Genomic DNA, 17,739 nt, shown 5'->3' with positions numbered 1-17,739 from the left:
TTTGTAAAATAACTTCTTGTTAATACGATGTAACGTGATGCAGTCAATTTCGCTGCAGTAATTCAATATTAATATGCCCGTCAATATGCCCGTCAATAATTTAGAATGAATACTTGTCTGATTGTGCGCGTACATGTAACATTTTGTCTGAGGATCAAACATTGAATAAGTGATGTTAGGACAGAGTGTGTGTGTGTGTTTTGGAAGTAACCTGTACAGAGAACTCGGGTGAGACCCGTTGTTCTTGTGATACAGGTCAAAGGGTACTTTTGTGTTTCACGAAGCGTCTGCCTCTAGAGCAGTGGTTCTTAACCTTGTTGGAGGTACCGAACCCCACCAGTTTCATATGCGCATTCACCGAACCCCTCTTTAGTGAAAAATAAAATGTGATTTTTTTCAAATTCAAGATGTAGATATGTTTTTTACTGGTACACAAAATGAGCCGTGCATGAACATTACTTTGTTCAAAGAATAAAACCAACACAATGCATAAACTCACAACAAATTACATACCTGGAAATCAATGTGACTTCTGCTGTTGCCTTTGAGAGATCAGTTCAGATATGCGTGGCTTCACCTTGGCAAGTGCCACTCTCATGTCATTTTCACAGCAAAGTCTGTTCCTTTTCTTCGTTTTTATGTCCAGCATCCTCGAAAAGGATTGCTCACAAAGATATGTTGTAACAAATGGTATAAAAAAAATCCAGGGCTTTCTTAGCAATAACTGGATACTTGTTCATTTGTCGACACCAAAACGTTGAGAGCGTTGTTGTTCTGAAGAGTTGCTGTTGAACCTGGCTCTGCTGAATTTCAATGATTTCGTCGAGGAATTCATCATTGACATCTGCTGTTTCAACAGCAAACGTGAACGGCTGTCTCACCCATGCTGGATATGACTCTCTTGTAGGGAAATATCCGTCGAGAGACTTTGCAAGCTCATCTAAGTGCGTGGCAATTGTTTGCTTCAGTTCCGTGGATACAGAAATATCTCCGATTCCAGACACATCTTCGATCTTACTTGCACAGTCGTCCAGAAGCGGGAAGTTTGCGAAGTTATTGTTCTCTGTTTGTCGTTTCCATAACGGTAGCTTTTTTTGAAAAGCCTTCAGGTGTTCTTCCGCTTCCATGATATTGACTCCACCACCCTGCATCTGCTGATTGAGATGATTGAGAGCTGCGAATATATCAGCCATGTACGCTAAAATGAGAATGAACTCAGGATTTTTGAAGCAATCTGCATGGCAGTGTTGGTGCTCTTGCAAAAACAGGGCTAATTCCACACGCATAGCAAAAACACGATTCAGCACCTGTCCCCGGGATAACCACCGAATATTAGAATGGAGCAGAAGTACCTCAAATTCAGAGCCCATTTCTTTACACAGCTCACTGAAGATGCGGTGCCTCAGAGCACTTTTTCGCACATAGTTCACACATTCCACCACAGTTTTTAATACTTCTGCCATTTTTGGAGGTAAGGTTTTTGTTGCCAACGCATGCCTGTGCAGAATACAATGCGTCACAATGATGTGTGGTGCATCGGCCTTTACTAGCGCACCAAAACCAGACTTTCTTCCCAGCATGACTGGAGCTCCGTCCGTACAAACTGCAGAAACCATATCCCATGAAAGATTGTTGTCTCTGAAGAAGTCATCCACAAGCTTCTTCACATCGGCTGCCTTCGTTGTTGTAAGAGGCTTACAAAATAAAAACTCTTCTTTTATCATGTCGTCTTTCACATAGCATACAAAAACAGCAAGCTGGCTTAGATCAGAAACGTCTGTGGTTTCGTCGAGTTGAAGGCTGAATTTTGCCCGGCTTGAAATCAGATCTGCGACTACTTGAGCCAAGATGTCTTTACTCATGTCTTCTATTCTGTCACTGACGGTGTCATTTGAAAGGGGAATTTGGGATAATTTACCTTCGGCCGCTGTTCCGAGTATCAGATTCGCCATCTTTAATGCAGCTGGTTTCACAAGTGTTTCACCAATGGTGTGTGGCTTGCCCTGCTTTGCGATCAGGTAAGCAACTTCGTACGATGCTGTCAGGATCGGTTTGTTAACAGGTACAAATCCAAGAGCAGGCAGAGTGGCCCTTTCATCGAATCTGGCTCTCTTCACCCTGAATTCAGCAAGTGTTGTGTTCTTGTATTCCCCGTCTCCATGCAGCTTCAAGAAGTGTTCCTTTAGTTTTGCCGGTGCAAGACTAGAGTTGCTCAACTTGGCGTTGCAAATCATGCAGATAGGACGCTCACTCCCATCACGTTCCATGATACATGAGAATCCATGTTGTACATATTCGTCCGACCACTTTCTTCTTTTGCCCGACATAGTTAGTATGGATAAAATATTAAAGAAATCACACGACGTACGACAACAACAGTCACACGTTGACTACTGAGTACGCACTAAATTCCCCGCAGTGCTGATTGGCCAAGCAGTGTAGCATGATCATCTGCAGCCAGTGATGGCCAAGCGGGCCGTGTGTGTCATCACAAATTTACACAATAATTCAAGTGTGTCCGGACCTCCGTGGCGGGGGCTCTGCCGAACCCTAGAGATCGACTCACCGAACCCCTGGGGTTCGATCGAACCCAGGTTAAGAACCACTGCTCTAGAGCAACTCATTGTCTTTGAAATAAGGAGCATGCTCGGATCATTAATCAGTTACAATGCATACCACTTGAAAGTTACACGTATAGGAGGAGGTACATTCTCTACAACACGAATTGTAGTTTGGTCTTACGTGTTGACGTTGATTTTGTCTAACTGGGACTAGAAATGCACCTTGCTGATTCACGTCTGGATTTTCATACCTATCGGTTGAAGCAAACCCCACTGCTGTTGTTGAGACGCTGTGCACCAATAATGGTCCAACACGTTGACGGCCTTCAGGCCAGGAAAGTCACAACATTTGCACACGAAGGACGCATTCACGCAAGTACCCCATGCTCTGTTTTGAAGTTTTAAAATGAAACATCTTTGAATTGTGTTGTGTTTTGAATTAGATTGTTTTTTTTCCTCATTAAAAGCTTGTATCAATTTTCATCTGGAAGACTTCATTGAAAAGGAGATTTCGTGTGAATTGTCTCGTCATTAAGTAGATGGCCTTGCCGGGGGTTCGGTTCAATGCGGACACAAACAGTGTACACATACACAGTGTGCACACAGTGTACACACACACACAGTGTACACACACACAGTATACACAGTGCACACACACACAGTGTGCACATACAGTGTACACACATAGTGTACACACAGTGTATACACACACAGTGTACACAACACACAGTATACACACACAGTGTACACACACACAGTGTATACACAATAATGTCCACGTTGTTGTAGCTGAGCCCACGCACCCAAGGGAGGGAGCAATGGAAAATGAATCTAAATCAACTTAAACTCCAACCCCGTTCTGTGACGTCACCTCTCAGCAATACTTCATCGGCGTGAAACGTTAGGGGGAGGTGTACCTCGCTAGTGACGTCATGTCACCAAGATATTCACCCCTCTCCCGTCCACCGCGCTCTTAAACGTGACGTCACGTCCGCTTGGGTCACTGTCGATAGCGTTCCAGTGCCAATCCTTATTTGGGCAAAGCTACGCCCAGTGACTGGCGGGTAATTAACATAATGTATTCGTTAAAGCCGTCGCGAGTTTATTGCGACGGGTTCAGCAATCACGGACATATGGGCGCAACAATAACATAATTTATTCACTCGATAATTTAGTTACGGAGCCGCACATTGTGGGAGGAGCGTGTCTCGTACCCCGGAAGTGACGTCACGTCACCTGCTGCTGCGTGACGTCACGAGGTAACAGGAAGCTATCGCTTCCTGCACTGAAATCCGAGGTGAGAAATTCTCATCGTTGTGGTGGTTGTTGTGGTGGTGGTTGTTGTTGTTTACCAAGGTAGAGCCTCTCTCTCTCGTAGGGATGTCAGTTGAGTAGCAGCGAGCATGGGAATCGATGTCCAGGTTGGAACTTTACAACGCGGGGCCTAGCTACGCGGGGCCTTGCCTCCTGCCCTCGCCTGATTGCATTCACTTTAATTATCTCGCTTAAGTTTAATTTGTCTTCACCCGGCTCGCCACTTTGTAACTTTGTTTTATTGTCAATATTCACGCAGTTTTTATTTTCTTTTGTTAGCAGGCCAAGCCCGCTTGAGCTGCTATACCGCTCTTGTTATCAGAAGCGACCTGCCCACAACAACACAAGGTGAGGCTTTGTCAACGTGTGTGAATGTTTTGACTTAAAACTTTGGTGACTGCAGGAATTAATATTCTTGGTTCTTTCGGTAAAGTCACGTAGATAGAAAATAAAATTAAAATAAATAAAAATAAATTGTAAATAAAGCAAAAAAACTCACGTTTTGATCGCAACACAAGTGGTCTTTATTTAATGTAATTGTATTATCTGTTATTGTTATTTTCTATCTACGTAACTTTACTGAAAGAAACAAGAATACGTGTGTCAATGTCTATCGGTCAAAGACGATAGACGGAGAGACGCGCAAACTCCAAATATAGAGCAGGCGTCAGGGTCGGGATCGAACCCACGACTTCCTGTATACCAGGTGAGGCAGTTAACATCTCACCACGGAGAGAGACACGCAAACTCCAGTTAGCCTCGGATATGTTCGTTGATCCTCAATTAATTACTTAGTGCAGTGAGGAAGCATTCATGCCAAGCAGATGAAGGTGGCCAGGCGTGATTCTAGACACGCCACCGCCTGTTTACCCAGTGACAGTGTACAGTTTGTGTTTGCAGTAACGTCTATTAACTCTGTTGAACACGGAGGTTATATCATAACAATAGTTTACTTTTGTTTTCCTCTGGAACTCTTTATGCGAATGGAAACAGGAAGTTAACACAGCACACACATTCAGCTGAAGTCGGAACTGTTCATCCCAGCATTCAAGGACATCTGAGCCTGGATTCACACCTCTAAGTTGCGATTGAACGTTAATTTATGAATTTCTGCATAACACAAATAGTATTGTTTTCAACACCCTTTGCTATGTCAGCTGAATTTAGCTCTCAAATATTCCTTTTGTAGCCAGACAGCTGAAATTGTGTGCTAGGAGTTTTGGGTGAACATTCATTTTGAAGATACGAGGGCTTCCAGGCATGTTTATAACCATTTGCCCTCTCATTGTGTGCCATAACAGCCCTGTGATGAATTTGGGAAACGTTTTTACTACATCATGAATATATGAATATAGACGTGTAAGTCACATGTGACTATATATGCATTCCTCTGTGCCTCGATACTGACGTGTAGATGGTGTGGATATTTTTTTCTGTCTGCAGCTGACACTTCCTCTGACGCTTCCTCCGCAGAATTGGTCTGATGGAGCAAATGCACTCAGCGCAGCTCGGTATGACAAGTCAGCAATGCAACCAGCGTGCATACAGCACGGATCAGACTGGAAATTTGACACGGCACCAAAGAACTCACACAGGAGAGAAACCCTTCAAGTGCACGATGTGCGGGAAGGCATTTGCACATTCATCACAGCTGCAAAGACACCAGAGAACACACACGGGAGAGAAACCCTTCAAGTGCAGTGCGTGTAACAAGGCATTTACACGGTCATTTGCTCTTAAAATACACCAGAGAACACACACGGGAGAGAAACCCTTCAAGTGCACTGTGTGTGGGAAGGCATTTTCACAGTCATCTGTTCTTAAAGAACACCAGAAAACACACACGGGAGAGAAACCCTTTAAGTGCACTGTGTCTGGGAAGGCATTTGCATGGCCATCAGTTCTTCAGACCCACCAGAGAATTCACACGGGAGAGAAACCCTTCAAGTGCACTGTGTGTGGGAAGGCGTTTGCACGTTCATCTACTCTTGTAATACACCAGAGAACACACACGGGAGAGAAACCCTTCAGGTGCAGTGTGTGTGGGAAGGCGTTTGCACATTCATCTACTCTTGTAGAACACCAGAGAACACACACGGGAGAGAAACCCTTCAAGTGCAGTGTGTGTGGGAAGGCGTTTGCATATTCATCTGCTCTTGTAACACACCAGAGAACACACACGGGAGTGAAACCCTTCAGGTGCACGATGTGTGGGAAGGCTTTTGCACATTCATCTACTCTTGTAGAACACCAGAGAGCACACACGGGAGAGAAACCCTTCAAGTGCAGTGTGTGTGGGAAGGCGTTTTCACGGTCATCTGTTGTTAAAAAACACCAGAGAACACACACAGGAGAGAAACCCTTCAGGTGCATTTTGTGCGGGATGATGTTTGCACATTCATCAAATCTTCAAGTACACGAGAGAACACACACGGGAGAGAAACCCTTCAAGTGCACTCTGTGCGGGAAGGCGTTTTCACAGTCACCACATCTTAAAGCACACCAGAGAACACATACAGGAAAGAAACCCTTCAGGTGCACTCTGCGGGTAGGCGTTTGCACATTCATAAAATCTGCAAGTACACCAGAGAACACAGAAGCATCAGAAGATCTGCAAGGAGTGGAGTCTGAAATCAGCTTGTGAAAGTCAAAGTGCCACAATAAGCCCATCCCTCATGAAACACGAACCGGAAGAAAATCCCAGCTTGGACACTTTTAAAGGTATCGAGGTGAAATATGAAGAGGTGATGGTGAAGAGGGAAGAAGTGATGGTGAAGAGCGAAGAAGTGAAGGTGAAATGTGAAGATGAAGATTCAACTCCAAAATGCGACCTTCACATCGATGGAGGCAACGTGAAGCAGGAGGAGAATTCTGACTGTGAGGCAGAGCGAGGCAACTCCCAGTAGTTGGTGGAAGTGGAGGTGTGGGTGGACTTCCTCCGAGACAATCCAAAGTCAAGTGGAGACCCGGTAGATGTGTAAGCCAGAGACGATGTCGCTACAATAGATGCACCTTTGTCACAGGCCTTTAATCACAAGAATGTGAAGTTGAACACTCATTTCCTAGGTTCAACCTGCAGAGTAAGAGCGGCCAGTCTTTGTGGGCCCGTGGGTTGGGTAGATCTCTGACCAGGAGCGAGAGCAAAGAAGCCCCCAAGCATTCACTATTTTATAATAATTGCATTTGCTCGGTGCTTGCTTAATCGCCTCGGCAACTGGGAGTTTTGTATCTCGTCTGAAACACTCGAAGAGCATCCCCAAGTAGCAGCTGCCCCTGTGTGGCACAGGGTAGTGGCCCTGCACCGGCCTGCATTTATTATTTTTTCTGCCTGAGGACGACCGCTTGTGTTACGATCGAAACGTCGTGATCTATTATTTTGTCTACCTACGTGACTTTACTGAAAGAACCAAAGAGTATGTGAACAAGAGGCTGTCAGTAGGAGGCGATGATTGATGTTTCATCTCAGTTGTGTAATTTGTCGCTAATGTTTAGAATTCGCCAGCATGCAATGGCCTCGTTTTGAATGACACAAAAGTATGTTTTACATCCACTGTTAAGTAGACCGTGCATATTTTTTTTTTCAAATAGCTTCTTAATCAGATGTTATCTGATGCAGTACATTTCACTGCAGTAATTAAATTTTGTTAAAATGCCTGTCAATTATTCAGAATGAACACTTGTCTGATTTTGTGTGTACATGCATCATTTTATTTATAAGGGTCAAACATTGAATAAGTTACGTTAGGACAAAGTGTGTGTGTGTGTGTGTTTTGGAAGTAACCTGTACAGAGAACTCAGGTGAGACCCGTTGTTCTTGTGATACAGGTCATGAAGCATCTGGAGCAACTCATTGTCTTTGACATAGGAAGCACACTCGGATCATTCATCAGTTACAAGGCATACCACCTTAAAGTTACACGTAGAGGAGATACATTCTCTATAACACGAATTATAATTTTGTATTACGTGTTGACGTAGATTTTGTCGAACTAGGACATGAAATGCTCCTTGCTGATTCACGTCTGGATGTTCACGACCAAGGGCTGTAGCAAGCCTGACCGCCGGCGGCGCCCCTCACAACCATTTGCGGCCTTGGGCCAGGAAAGTCACGAAAAAAATTGCACACGAACGACGCCTCCACGCAAGCTCCCGATGCTCCGTCTTGAAGTTTTAAAGTGAAACAACTTTGAATTGTGTTATGTCTTGAATTGTATAATTGTATTTCTTCATTAAAAGCTTATTGATTGAAAAGGACATTTCGTGTGAATGTTCTCTCGTCGTAATTAGACGATGGCCTTGCCGGGGGTTCGGTTCGATGCGGACTTTCACCTGTTTGGGATTGCGGGATCGAGATGAGGCGACACGGAGCTGCTGGCCGTCTGCAGGTCGATTCCAACGTAATCGAACGTCTGTCCCTGCGCCTCCGTCGTTGGTACAGGGGGTGCGTGTCTCCGTTGTGGAGTTTCTGGATAATGTTTGGAATTAACACAATTTTGACCGTTACACCAACATGACCTGTGCGTTGTGAATGACGCAACGTTATGTTTGACATCTGCCGTTTAGCAGACTGCACATATTGTGGTGAATGTTTCTGGGGTAGCCAGGTGTGCCTGTCGGATTTTAACCTTGAACCTCTGCAATAAATAGAGAATGTGCTACCATATTCCTGGTTCTTTCGGTAAAGTCACGTGAATAGAAAACAAAAAAATAAGAAAATTGGAAAATAATAAATTGATGAAAAGATGCCCATTGGTCGACTGAGATGACTGTGCCCCCCACAGTGTACACACACTGTGTACACACACAGTGTACACACACTGTACATTCACAGTGTACACGTACACACAGTGTGTACGTGTACACACACACAGTGCACACACAGCGTGTACGTACACAGTGTGTACACACAGTGTACACAATAGTTTCAGTTTATATATTTTGGTATACCCCTGTGAGCCATTCGGCTCTTGAATCAAGTGCAACCACAACAAACACAAAAACGAACAAGAAACACATCTTAAAGTGACTACTTTGTGTGACTCTGCAAACAGAAAATCCATGAATAAAAAACAGCAAAATATTCCTGAAAAAAGCACCGTACACCAACGCTGTGTGCTAAAAAATCCCAGTGGGATGCAATGTCCACGTTGTTGTTGCTGAATTCAAGGGAGGGAGTAATGGAAAATGAATCTAAATCAACTTAAACTCCAATCCCGCTCTGTGACGTCACCACTCAGCATCACCTCATCGGCGTGAAACGCCAGGGGGAGGTGTACCTCGCCAGTGTCGTCATGTCACCAAGGTATTCACCCCACCCCGTCTACCGCGCCCTTGAGCGTGACGTCACCTCTGCCTGGGTCACTTCCGTTATCTGTTCAAGTACACTCCTTATTTGGGCAAAGCTACGCCCGGTGACTGGCGGCTCATTAACATAATATATTCGTGAAGGCCGTCGCGAGTTTATTTGCGAAGGGTTTGAGCACCCACGCCCCATCCCTCCACGTATGGGCCGGGCTCATTAACATAATTTATTTAAATTAGGTCCGGCTCGTTGCGGGAGGGGAGTGTCTTGTACCACGCAAGTGACGTCATCTCATGCTGCCGCGTGACGTCACGAGGTAACAGGAATTTGCCGCTCCGCGCGTGAACTGAAATCCGAGGTGAGAAATTCTCATCGCGGTTGTGGTGGTGGTGGTTGTGGTGGTGGTTGTTGTTGTTGTTTACCAAGGTAGAGCCTCTCTCTCGTAGGGATGTCAGTTGAGTAGCAGCGAGCATGGGAATCGATGTCCAGGTTGGAACTTTACAACGCGGGGCCTAGCCACGCGGGGCCTTGCCTCCTGCCCTCGCCTTATCGCGTTTACTTTAATTATCTTGCTTAGTTGAGCAATCTTTGTAAGAAAGTAATCTACCAGGCTATGCGTTTATTGTGTGTTGATCGACTCTCTGTGTTGCATTGCATTACATTTCAAAAATTTTACTCAGTTTCTTTGATTAAGTGTGCTTTTGATTTAAAGCTTTCTTGACTGCAGGGATTTATATTCTTGGTTCTTTCGGTAAAGTCACCACCACGTAGAAGGGAAACAATAAAATAATAAAAATATCAAACAATAAAATTCTCACGACGTTTCGACTGCAAGACGAGCAATCATGATCAGGTGTGAAAACCACAGCAAGAACATTTTCTTGCTGTGGTTTCTTGCTGTGGTTTTCACACCTGATGATGATTGCTTGTGTTGCAGTCGAAACGTCGTGAGAATTTTATTGTTTTATATTTTAATTATTTTATTGTTTCCCCTTCTACGTGGTGACTTTACCGAAAGAACCAAGAATATAAGTGTGCTTTCTCTCTCTCTCTGCGTGTACTCGTGTTATTATTATTTCCTGCAGTCACCAAAGTTCCAAATCTCTCATTGACACAAGGCCGTAATTATAATATATTATAATAATTATAATATATATTGGTGGGGGACATATCCCCCCACAATAATCAAACATGCTCAAAATGTCTCCCCCAATTTATTGCTGTAAAAATATTTTTTTAAATAATAATTGCTATTCTATGTTAATAAAAACAATTTGCTAAACCTTGGCCACAAAATGTGGACTTGTCTTCATATAACAATGCGTAGATTTGTGTTTATATGATTGGGTTGTACTTTATGAATCCCTAATCTCTGCCATTATATACTATGAAACAAGAAAAGTAAAAAAATAAACAACAGAGCAATGTAATACAATACAATATTATACAATATTGTATCAAATAATACAAATTCCATCCCATGTGTTAGTGAAATTTTTCAATATTTTAGAAATTAGTTTAGATTTTCTTTCTAGGGGGGGAGACCCCAGAGCCCCTGGTAGATTTGTTCCCCCCCCCAATGTTGACTCCATGGCGACGGCCTTGCATTGACTCGCGGATTTCTCTAAACCCCTCCCCTCTCTCTCTGCCCCCCTCTCTCTCTATTTAAGGCCTCGACACAGAGGCGTTGTTTCTCTGTGTGCCTACAGTGAGGGAGAAAAGTATTTGATCCCCTGCTGATTTTGTACGTTTGCCCACTGACAAGGAAATGATCAGTCTATAATTTTAATGTTAGGTTTATTTGAACAGTGAGAGACAGAATAACAACAAGAAAATCCAGAGAAACGCATGTCAAAATATTATAAAATGATTCGCATTTTAATGAGGGAAATAAGTATTTGACCCCCTCTCAATCAGAAAGATTTCTGGCTCCCAGGTGTATTTTATACAGGTAACGAGCTGAGATTAGGAGCACACTCGTAAAGGGAGTGCTCCTAATCTCAGCTTGTTACCTGTATGAAAGACACCTGTCCACAGAAGCAATCAATCAATCAGATCCCAAACTCTCCACCATGGCCAAGACCAAAGAGCTCTCCAAGGATGTCAGGGACAAGATTGTAGACCTACACAAGGCTGGAATGGGCTACAAGACCATTGCCAAGCAGCTTGGTGAGAAGGTGACAACAGTTGGTGCGATTATTCGCAAATGGAAGAAACGCAAAAAAACTGTCAATCTCCTTCGGCCTGGGGCTCCATGCAAGATCTCGCCTCGTGGAGTTGCAATGATCATGAGAACGGTGAGGAATCAGCCCAGAACTACACGGGTGGATCTTGTCAATGATCTCAAGGCAGCTGGGACCATAGTCACCAAGAAAACAATTGATAACACACTTCACCGTGAAGGACTGAAATCCTGCAGCGCCTGCAAGGTTCCCCTGCTCAAGAAAGCACATATATATGCCCGTCTGAAGTTTGCCAATGAACATCTGAATGATTCAGAGGACAACTGGGTGAAAGTGTTTTGGTCGGATAAGACCAAAATGGAGGTCTTTGGCATCAACTCAACTCGCCGTGTTTGGAGGAGGAGGAATGCTGCCTATGACCCCAAGAACACCATCCCCACCGTCAAACATGGAGGTGGAAACATGCTTTGGGGTGTTTTTCTGCTAAGGGGACAGGACAACTTCACCGCATCAAAGGGACGATGGACGGGGCCATGTACCGTCAAATCTTGGGTGAGAACCTCCTTCCCTCAGCCAGGGCATTGAAAATGGATGGTGGATGGGTATTCCAGCATGACAATGACCCAAAACACACAGCCAAGGCAACAAAGGAGTGGCTCAAGAAGAAGCACATTAAGGTCCTGGGGTTGCCTAGCCAGTCTCCAGACCTTAATCCCATAGGAAATCTGGAGGGAGCTGAAGGTTCGAGTTGACAAACGTCAGCATCGAAACCTTAATGACTTGGAGAAGATCTGCAAAGAGGAGTGGGACAAAATCCCTCCTGAGATGTGTGCAAACCTGGTGGCCAACTATAAGAAACGTCTGACCTCTGTGATTGCCAACAAGGGTTTTGCCACCAAGTACTAAGTCATGTTTTGCAGAGGGGTCAAATACTTTTTTCCCTCATTAAAATGCAAATAAATTTATAACATTTATGACATGCGTTTATCTGGATTTTTTTGTTGTTATTCTGTCTCTCACTGTTCAAATAAACCTTCCATTAAAATTATAGACTGATCATTTCTTTGTCATTGGGCAAACGTACAAAATCAGCAGGGGATCAAATACTTTTTTCCCTCACTGTATGTGTGTATCTCTCTCTGTGTGTCTCTGTGTTCTATCTCTCTCTGTCTGTGTGTCTCCGTGTCTGTGTTTTGTCTCTCTTTCAAATTGAGCAATCTTTGGAAGAACGTTATCAACCAGGTGGGGTGTTGACTCTTATGTTGGCCGACTCTCTTTGTTGTATTGCATTACATTTCTATTCTAGATTTAAAGCTTTCGTGACTGCTAGGATCCATACGCTTGCTTCTATTGGGTAAAGTCACGTAGGTAAAAAATAAAATAACAAAAATCACGACGTTTCGGCCACAACACAAGCGGCCTTCATCAGGTGAAGGGACGAGACTGTCTGGAGGACAGCGCTGGAGTGGAAAAAGCCACGCGCAGATCACGACCTTTAAGCTGTGTGAGAAGAAACAAAGCACCTTGACAAAGGAATTAGCATATAATTTAGCATTGAAATGGCTCATTGAAATAGATAAATTAAAGTATACACATCCGCAGAGGCACCCCTTGACAAAGGAATTAGCATAGAATTTAGCATTGAAATAGCTGAGTGAGTAGCTTGTAACTGGTCACAGAAATAGCTATGTTAAAGTCAGAGCATATACATTCACCGAGGCACCTAGTACAAATCAAACAGGAGAATTTAGCGAAACACAACCACGCTCAGACCGCGGACCTTTAAACTTTGTGCGAGCAAACAAGGTGTCCTGACAAAGAAATTAGCATAAAAATTAGCATTTGATTGGCCGATTTTAGAAAAGAGGTGTTGTACGTGCCGGTGGACTTGCCGTTTGGCGCGGGGGGGGGGGGAGAGTTTACCTATTGATGGTGTGAAAAGGGAATTTATAAGAGCTGCGAAAGTTTGGGGTACCACTACTTGAAAAATATACTGTACCATTGAAATTAGTTTAATGTTTAGTTCGATTTAGAACATCTTTCCAATGGTTGCTAAATTTGAAACCATCTCGGTTGAAATTGTGTCTGTGTTTGTAGATCTGAATTGCCTTGTGAACAAATCTCTGATAAAAACCCGTGGGTTTGCAAAGTACCTTGGTATCGGAGAAAATGATATCGTGATCACCCACAGCGTTGTAACAGTGATCAGCTACGGCAGAAGAATTCGTTTTGCCGTGTTTCAAATCTGATTTGTGCTCGCAGATTCGGTCAGAGACATGTCGCTTTGTCTCCCCGATATAGCAATCACCGCAGGTACAACTCAATTTGTAAACCCCGGGGTACTGTAAGTCAGGAATGACATCCTTCACGGATGGGATCAGATCACGAATTTTGTGTACTGTATTGAACCGGACCTGGATCTTGTGTTTGTTTAGAATTTTGGAAATCTTTTTAGTAACGCCTGCTATATATGGTAGTGTGATGGTTTTGACCGGAGTATCAAGTGGTTGTTTCTGTATGGAGGGAGAAACAGCTTGGCGGATGATACGGTCAGAGTAACCATTCCTTTTGAGGGCCAGGTGTACATGTTTTAATTCACTGGTCAGGTGGTGTTCGTCCGAAATGCAATGAGCCTTATGGTATAAAGTTTTGATGAGATAATTATTTTGGGCTGGGTGGTGGTGGAAATCAGGTTTCAAGTAGGAATCTGTGTGGGTGGGTATCCTGTAGACAGAATGCCCCAATGAGCCATCAGGTCTCCTCTCAAACAGAACATCTAAGAATGGTAGCTTGCCATCTTTCTCCACTTCCATGGTGAATTTGATGGCAGGATGTTTGGAATTGATGTGGTGTAGGAAAAGGTTCAAAGCTGGGAGGCCATGTGGCCAAATGACGAAAGTGTCATCCACATATCTCTTCCACAGGGAAGGTCTGAGGATGGAAGTCTGGATGGCGTCTGATTCAAATTTCTCCATGAAAATATTGGCTATCACTGGTGATAAGGGGGATCCCATGGGGGTACCCTCATTTTGATTGTAGAAGGAGCCATTCCAAGTAAAGTAGGTATTGTTGAGGCAGTGCCTAACCAGTGCAGGTGTGTCGGGGTCTAGTCCATGTTGGACCAAATTTTCAATTATTTCAATGGTATCAGGTACTGGGACCTTGGTGAACAAAGAGACCACATCGAAGCTGACAAGGATATCGTCAGGGGACAGTACAACATCTTTGACCTACGTGACTTTACCCTTTGAACCAAAGAGTATGGATCCTTGCAGTCACGAAAGCTTTAAATCTAGAAGTGTACACACACACACACTGTACACACACACAGTGCACACACACACAGTGTACACACACACACACACTGTACACACACACAGTGCACACACACACAGTGTACACACACACACACACTGTACACACACACAGTGTACACACATAGTGTACACACACACACAGTGTACACACACACAGTACACACACACACAGTATACACAGACACACAGTGTATACACACACAGTGTACACACACACACAGTGTATACACAATAATGTCCACGTTGTTGTTGTAGCTGAGCCCACACACCCAAGGGAGGGAACAATGTAAAATGAATCTAAATCAACTTAAACTCCAACCCCGCTCTGTGACGTCACCACTCTGCATTACCTCATCGGCGTGAAACGCCAGGGTGAGGTGTACCTCGTTAGTGACGTCATGTCACCAAGGTATTCCACCGCGCTCTTGAGCGTGACGTCACCTCCGCTTGGGTCACTGCCGATTGCGTTCCAGTGCCAATCCTTATTTGGGCAAAGCTATGCCCAGTGACTGGCGGCTCATTAGCATAATGTGTTCGTTAAAGCCGTCACGAGTTTATTGCGACGGGTTCATTGCCCACGACATATGGGACATGTCACATTAACATAATTTATTCATTCTCTAATTTATTCAGTTACGGAGCGGCTCATTGTGGGAGGAACGTGTTTCGTACCCCGGATGTGACGTCATGTCACCTGCTGCCGGTGACGTCACGAGGTAGCAGGAATCTATCGCTTCCTGCACTGAAATCCGAGGTGAGAAATTATCATTGCGATTGTGGTTGTTGTGGTGGTGGTTGTTGTTGTTTACCAAGGTAGAGCCTCGCTCTCTCTCGTAGGGATGTCAGTTGAGTAGCAGCGAGCATTGGAATCGATGTCCAGGTTGGAACTTTACAACGCGGGGCCTAGCCACGCGGGGCCCTGCCTCCTGCCCTCGCCTGATTGCGTTCACTTTAATTATCTCGCTTAAGTTTAATTTGTCTTCACCCGGCTCGCCACTTTGTAACTTTGTTTTATTGTAAATATTCACGCAGTTTTTATTTTCGTTCTTTTGTTAGCAGGCCAAGCCCGCTTGAGCTGCTATACCGCTCTTGTTATCAGAAGCGACCTGCCCACAACAACACAAGGTGAGGCTTTGTCAACGTGTGTGAATGTTTTGACTTAAAACTTTGGTGACTGCAGGAATTAATATTCTTGGTTCTTTCGGTAAATTCACGTAGATTGAAAATTTAATAAAAATAACATAATGAAAATAAATAAATAAAAAATTGTAAATAAAGCAAAAAAACTCACGTTTTGAACACAAGCAGTCTTTATTTAATGTAATTGTATTATCAGTTATTGTTATTTTCTATCTACGTAACTTTACTGAAAGAAACAAGAATACGTGTGTCAATGTCTATCGGTCAAAGACGCTAAACGGAGTGACGCGCAAACTCCAAATATACAGCAGGCGTCAGGGTCGGGATCGAACCCACGACTTCCTGTATACCAGGTGAGGTAGTTAACATCTCACCACGGAGAGAGACACGCAAACTCCAGTTAGCCTCGGCTATGTTCGTTGATCCTCGATTAATTACTTGGTGGAGTGAGTAAGCATTCATGCCAAGCAGATGAAGGTGGCCAGGCGTGATTGTAGACACGCCACTGCCTGTTTACCCAGTGACAGTGTACAGTTTGTGTTTGCAGTAACGTCTATTAACTCTATTGAACACGGAGGTTATATTATAACAATAGTTTATTTTTGTTTTCCTCTGGAAATCTTCATACGAATGGAAACAGGAGGTGAACACAGCACACACATTCAGCTGAAGTCGGAACTGTTCATCCCCAGCATTCAAGGACATCTGAGCCTGGATTCACACCTCTAAGTTGCGATTGAACGTTGATTTATGCATTTCTGCCTAACACAAATAGTATTGTTTTCAACACCCTTTGCTATGTCAGCTGAATTTAGCTCTCATAAATATTCCTTTTGTAGCCAGACAGCCGAAATTGTGTGCTCGGAGTTTTGGGTTAACATTCATTTTGAAGATACGAGGGCTTCCAGGCATGTTTATAACCATTTTCCCTCTCATTGTGTGCCATCACAGCCCTGTGATGAATTTGGGAAAGTTTTTACTACATCATGAATATATGAATATAGACGTGTAAGTCACATGTGACTATATATGCATTCCTCTGTGCCTCGATACTGACGTGTAGATTGTGTGTATATTAATTTTTTTCTGTCTGCAGCTGACGCTTCCTCTGACGCTTCCTCCGCAGAATTGGTCTGATGGAGCAAATGCAGTCAGCGCAGCTCGGTATGACAAGTCAACAATGCGACCAGCATGCATACAGCACGGATCGGACTGGAAATTTGACACAGCACCAGAGAACTCGCACAGGAGAGAAACCCTTCAAGTGCACTGTGTGTGGGAAGGCATTTTCACAGTCAACTGTTCTTAAAAAACACCAGAGAACACACACAGGAGAGAAACCATTCAAGTGCAGTGTGTGTGGGAAGGCATTTTCACTGTCATCTGTTCTTAAAAAACACCAGAGAACACACACGGGAGAGAAACCCTTCAAGTGCACTCTGTGCGGGAAGGCGTTTTCACAGTCACCACATCTTAAAGTACACCAGAGAACACACACGGGAGAGAAACCCTTCAAGTGCATTGTGTGTGGGAAGGCGTTTGCACAGTCATCTCCTCTTGTAACACCAGAGAATACACACAGGAGAGAAACCCTTCAGGTGCACTCTGCAGGAAGGCGTTTGCACATTCATAAAATCTTCAAGTACACCAGAGAACACAGAAGCATCAGAAGATCTGCAAGGAGTGGAGTCTGAAATCAGCTTGTGAAAGTCAAAGTGCCACAATAAGCCCATCCCTCATGAAACACGAACCGGAAGAAAATCCCAGCTTGGACACTTTTAAAGGTATCAAGGTGAAATATGAAGAGGTGATGGTGAAGAGGGAAGAGGTGATGGTGAAATGTGAAGATGATTCAACTCCAAAATCGGACCTTCACATTGATGGAGGCAACGTGAAGCTAGAGGTGAATTTTGACTGAGGCA

Source organism: Petromyzon marinus, unplaced genomic scaffold (genome assembly GCF_048934315.1).
Source record: "Petromyzon marinus isolate PM22_M1 ecotype Great Lakes invasive population unplaced genomic scaffold, UKy_Petmar_22M1.pri1.0 PM_G_Scaffold_3, whole genome shotgun sequence".
Classification (NCBI taxonomy): Eukaryota; Metazoa; Chordata; class Hyperoartia; order Petromyzontiformes; family Petromyzontidae; genus Petromyzon; species Petromyzon marinus.
This window is presented reverse-complemented; position numbering follows the sequence as displayed.